This window comes from Bos grunniens, chromosome 9, assembly GCF_055505025.1.
Source record: "Bos grunniens cultivar Pamir isolate PY7600 chromosome 9, Bosgru_T2T1.0, whole genome shotgun sequence".
Classification (NCBI taxonomy): Eukaryota; Metazoa; Chordata; class Mammalia; order Artiodactyla; family Bovidae; genus Bos; species Bos grunniens.
Genome location: NC_141173.1, coordinates 65820607 through 65827134, shown reverse-complemented (window position 1 = coordinate 65827134; position 6528 = coordinate 65820607).

Genomic DNA, 6528 nt, shown 5'->3' with positions numbered 1-6528 from the left:
ATATATCTCCTCAAGATTTGTGGAATGCTATAGATGGAGTTGTCAACACTACTTTATGGCACCTTGGTGCATGTCAGAAAAGGAAAATATTTTCAGAAGTGATAGCATTATTTTGACTGATGACATGCTTTTTTAAGACAAAGACTCATTTAAATTAAAAAAATTCAAGAAAAGAAGCCCAAACGAGTCATTACCAGTAAGCAAGGTGATTAATCTGATGTCTAGGGTTCATCAACAAGAGAAAGGAAGATAACAAAAACTAGAATGATAACACTTTGATAACTAGTCTGGGTTTGTAATTTTTGTAAACTAAAAAGCCTTCTGGATTTGATGATTGTATTTAAATTTAAATTCCCATTCACTAAAGGGATTATGCTTCTCTGAAGCAACAAATATTGCCAGAATATAATAAACCAAATGAGCAAAAGGAAGATGCTAAGGGTTTAATACATTTAAATAAAATATGAGCTCTGTGGTTTTCAGAATCAGTTTAAAGGACAACAGCAGATGTAAATAAATAAGATTTTTACTCTAGAAGATATCTGTAAGCCTGAAGATGTCAATAATATTGTATTAAATCTAGTTTTGCAGATACATTGGTTGTTAATTATGGTCTATTTATATTTGTCTCACTTAATGGATTATTTACCAATATCATAATATTCACAGCTATTGTTGAATAACAATTTTACTTTAATTCCTCAATTTATCTTTACCTACTTTGTTTGTGACTTAATAAAGCTGGATTAACTATGAGCCAGCATTCACCTCACAGAGCTGCACTATTTGATTTTTTAAAAACTTTATTGAAAGGAAAAACAATCTAGATAACTTTAAGCTAAATGTTGATAAAAGAAAGCATTTAAGTCATGGTTCTGTAAAGACAAATGAGTCTTGTGTGGTTTAAAGGCTCAATCAGATGATCCAGCATCGCTGAATTTATGCTCTTCTTATAGCACTTAAACGACATCACTGTGGACCTGTCCACTCTGGCTATTCTGAGTAAAACTATCTTGCTTACGTCATCAGTTAACAAAAAGACATCACTCATCTCCATGTTCTTTGAGCATATGTGCTATGACTAGTACAAATCAAAAGACTTGTAGTGATCGCAGGCACAGATTCAAAACCGTTCTTCCCTCTAAAACGCCAGTCTTGGGGAAAGGCATCATCAGAACACTGTGGACTAACTTCATGTACCAGAAACCAAATGTCTAAACTAGTTTTCTCTGGGCTTCTCTGGTGGCTCCAATGGTAAAGAATCCGCCTGCAATGCAGGAGACCTGGGTTTGATCCCTGGGTTGGGAAGATCCTTTGAAGGAGGACATGGCAACCCACTCCAATATTCTTGCCTGGAGAATCCCCATGGATAGAGGAGCCTGGTGGGCTACAGTCCATGGGGTCGCAAAGAGTCGGACATGACTGAGTGACTAAGAACAGTTTTCTCTAGGTTATTGGTTCAAGCCTGAATGAAACTTTATGTAACAATGGCAAGTCTCTGGGGAGAGGTGGGAAGCAGGTCTGCAGATGTCGCTACTCCAGACTGCCCCTTGCCTTCAGAGAGATGTGCTTGGTCAGCTGAGGGGCGCCCTCACCCTTCTTATTTTTACAGAGTGGTGTTCAGAGTCGGTTTTCAATGCATTCCACATGTGGTTGTCTTTTGCTGGCTCTGAGTTGGCCTTGTGCTGAGCCAGGCCTGACTCTGGGGTTATCTTTTATTTTGATAGACAAGATGTCATGTTTTGTTCTCCTTTCACAGCACTTCTGGGAATGATACCAATCAACAATATATGTAGCTTTTTGTCATGGATAAACAATAACTTGAATGGAATTTTTCATGTTTTAAATTTTTAAAATTGTCCTCCTAAACTCTTGATTTTTTAATTTAAATTGTAGTCTATTTCCTGGCTTATGTAGAGAGTGAATTCTATAAGGGCAGATATTGCTTTCCATACATGTCTCTTTCCTTGTGTGGTAATTACTGAATGTATATATCTATTAATTTGTTTTGATTGATGATCCTAAGTGCTGCTGGGTTTGTGCCATAGCACAATGACTACACATTCCACATCTCAAGATGTTGGAACCACCTCAAATCTGGATTTCAGACCACAAACAACCCTAGTTTCTTTTATCACCTGTTGTTAGGCTGGTGTTACCAGTGATTTTCATGTGTATTTTATACTTGAGGTCTGGAATGGCTGGGAAGTGATAGAAGGATAGGTTTCCTAGACACATTCAGATGGGAACCAACTTAACAAAATTAAAGCATAGAACAGCATTGAGGATAGGAAGGTATGTTGATGGATTAAGAAAAAAAAATTGTTCATCTAGAAAGAACTAAACCATAAATAAGGGTTAAATTGTCAAATAAAACACAGTCACAAACAACATGGCATTAAGTACCTGTCTGTGATAGGTGGGTAGGGTGTGAATAAATGAAGGAGCTTAGAGAAGGTATTTCTAGGCATTTCCAGTACAGAGATTGACATGAACTAAGGCAAGGAAGCAGTTAAGATAGCTGTCATACCTCATGGGTTTCTCTCCATCTTCTTTACTGCTTCTTCTTTCTCTTCCTCATCTCCAAAGTTTCAGTCTTCAGAGTTCTTCTCTGCTTTATGTGCCTTCACACCCTAGGGGATGCCATTCAGTTCTACTGTTTTTTTTTTTTTTTTTTGAGCATAATTGCTTTACAATGTTGTTTTAGTTTCTGCTGTACAACGAAGTGAATCAGCTATATGTACGCATATATTCCCTCCATCTTAGATCTCCCTTCTACCCTCCCATCTCACCCTTCTTGGTAATCACATAGCGCCAAGCTGAGCTCCCTGTGCTACATAGCAGCTTCCCACTAGCTACCATTTATACATGGTAGTGTATATATACTACCTACGCTCCCAATTTGTCATACCCTCCTCTTACCTCCCATGTCCACAAGTCTGCTCTCTATGTCTGCATCTCTATTCCTGCCCTGCAAATAGATTTATCTGTACCATTTTTCTGGATTCCACACATATGTGTTAATGTATATTTGCTTTTGTCTGTCTGTCTTCACTTTGTATAATGATAACTTCCCAATTTTTATCTAAGCCAGGAGAGTGCTCCTGGCTTAGATATCCTGCTTATTCAACATTTTTATTTGTATGTCTGATGGCATGTCAAAGCTTTACAAAACTGCCCCAAATCAAACTTTGGATTTCCTCTAAAAACTGCTCCCAAAATCATTTCATGAAAATTCTATTCTTTTATTTGCTCCTAAAAAAAAAAAGAAGTCTTAATCATGCCTAACTTTTCTTTTTTCTCATTCTTCATTTAAGTCGTCAGCCAACCTTCACAATGCTCTTTCACAATATTATATATACAGAATATAATGACTTCTCATTATCATCCTGCCACCATCCTGGGCCAAATTGTTCTTCCCTCTCACTGGGTTGATAATTCGTAATTGGTTTCTTTACCCCAACCCTTTTAAGCTACTCTAACACTGACCCAGAGTGTTCCTCTTACGAAGAACATCAGGTCATGTTATACTTTTGCTAAAACTCTCTCATGGATTTCTATTTCTCTCACTGGAAAAGTCAAAGTCCTTATCATGGTTTAATTTGTCCAACCCAAGTTCATCCTCCCACTATTTCTTTATTCCTATCACACCTTCCCCAATCACTCCATTCCAGTCACACTGGTCTCCTTGCTCTCCTTGAATATTCCAAGCACATTCCCACTGCCAGATCTTGGCACATGCTCTTCCGTCTTCCCCAGGCTATCCACATGGCCTGCAGCCTAGCTTCCCTCCAGCCCTCTCTGCTCAAATATTTCCTCACTAGAGACTATCATGACCTCCCCTCCCTATGCGAAACATGACCTAAGCTTTGATCGCTCTCAGTGTATTGTATTTATAGCCCTTATCAATACCAGCCATTAAATTTATGTGTTAGAATTGTATTTATTTGTTTGTTTACAGCCAGTCTCTTCCTGCTGCTGCTGCTGCTAAGTCGCTTCAGTCCTGTCCGACTCTGTGTGACCCCATAGAAGGGAGCCCACCAGGCTCCCCTGTCCCTGGGATTCTCCAGGCAAGAATACTGGAGTGGGTTGCCATTTCCTTCTCCAATGCATGAAGTGAAAAGTCAAAGTGAAGTCGCTCAGTCGTGTCCGACTCTTAGTGACCTCATGGACTGCAGTCTACCAATCCTCCATTGGATTTTCCAGGCAAGAGCACTGGAGTGGGGTGCCACTGGGGCATGAACTTCATCTATGTTGTTCAGAGACTTAATTTTGAGTGCCTAGAACAAAGCCTGGATCATAGTAGGTGCTTAAAGAATATCTGTAAAATAAGTGAATAAATGAAGGATGACAGTGAGTAAATTGATTTTTAGGCAGACAAAGAATTTGCCTTGGGAAGTGCTGAGTCATGTTGGAAAGTCAGCATGGACTCAAATGGAGGAACACCTTTAATATTAGAGGGAGGAGTGTGGATTTTCTTCTGTAAGTAAAGTGTAGCTACTCACATATTTTAAGTGGGAAGGTACATGATTAATATAAAATTTGGAGATTATCAGTCTAGTGATAACCTATTAAGTAGATTTTAAAGTTTGAGACTTTCTCAGTAATCCAGGTTTTCATCCCCATGACCAAGGGTATAAATGCAGACCTTAAGTGAAATTAACTACAAATTGAAATATACTTATTATTTCAAAGAACTATACTTTTTAAAGCAGCAATAAGAATATCTAAGTCACTGAAATCATGCTAAGGCCAAGACTGTAGATTTGAACTGTATCCTCTTGGCCACAAATATCCAGAGTGAGACGTAAAAAATCTCATTTAGCTATCCAGAAAGATTGTCTTCCCAAGGCTCAAAACAGATGCATTTCTAGAAAAAATGAGGGTCTATTTTTCTTCTGCACCATTACGCTGGGTTCAGTTGAATGGGTTCATTCAACTGGGTTCATTCCTTATCTGTGCTCACCTGAGCAGCCCAAGGTTTCTTGGACAAAAGATGTGACCTCAGGAGAAGAGGAGTTGGAGGGATGAACAGTGATGAGAACTTACCAGGGGAAGGTTTCACCAGGCTATCAGCTCTACTGAAAAGACAATCAAGAGACTATGGTTCTTGGGCTGCCACAATCATTGAACAAAAAAGTAATGAAAAAGACATAGATTCTGGGAATTCTCCTGGCCTTCCCTCCAGTGTTTCCATGTTTTACTGGGTGACTAATTTATCCTTCTAAGGAGCTCACTTCTTGAACTTTATCCCAAGAATCAGAGATTTATCTATCTTCATCACCAGAGGTTACACGTCTGCTTTCTTAATTTAGCTTCTTGAAGATCTTGAATTTCTCAGTGACTCTTTCCAGACATTGGCTTTTATTGTGGGTAATTCAGTTGGGGGAAGTTTGGTTGTTATTGTTGTAGCTTTTCCTATGTTAAAAAGAGGTTCTCATTCCAAAGAAATGCATGAAAGAAATGCATATTGCATCAGTATGATTGTAGTGAAGATTTTAATGATGTTATGAGATCAGAAAATCCAAGGACTTCCCTGGTGGTCCAGTGGCTAAGATTCCAAGCTCCCAGTGCAGGGGACCTTGGTTCAATCCCTGGTTGGAGAACTAGATCCCACATGCCACTACTGAGACTTGGTGCAGAAAATCCAAATGCCTCTTGTATCACCAGTAGGGGAAATTCAAAATGTTTTGCTTTATCTAGAGGCTGAAGGTCCATTGTGGCTCTGAGTGGGGCAGTGAATGCTGTCCTCTCACTGAGCCTCTTTGTGGTCTCTAAGCCCATCATTAGTGACTCAACTGACTCACAGGATTAGCAGGTCCACCCATCAGTGACTGTAAAACATTTGGAAGATGTCTGGGAAAGTGGCTGTCATTAGTTCCCTATGAAACAGTCATTTTCTGTGGAATGATGCAAGATATTATGATGAAGGGAAAAGAATCCTATGAGTTGTACCAAATGTGACCACTGGTACAGGCACTATCATGTTTAAGAAGTCTGTGTCCTTAATAGTTTGGAATGTGGTAAAATCTAGGATGATCTAAAAATAAAATAGTTATGTGATCTATGAGCCATCAACCACAGACTCCCAAAGAGATTTTTCATTCTTATGACCTAATCCCAGTGTCATCACAACATTGTTCCACCTCCTGCTTAGAAGGCAGGACACAGGAGAAAGGTGTATTTTACCCTGATTTTGGGAGGCACTGCTCATGGAGAGAACCTAGTTTTGGCAGTAGAAGGTTGGGGGTAAAGTACTTGCTTTGCAGTTGTATGAGTTTCTCAATTCAATTAGAAGTTAGGAACTGACTTTTAGGAACTCTTTTTGTCTGTAAAAGAGAGGTGATAATAATGCCTGCCTTACTGATAGCAACAAGATCATTAGCATGTGAAAATAAAATAATGTGTGAGAAAGGGCTTCATCAGTTATAAAGCACTATGAAAAAAATGGCCATACTTTCTGTAGGTGATCATTGTATTTAGTTTGGATTAATTTTATAGGAAAGGACCACAGTTACAGAAGGAAAC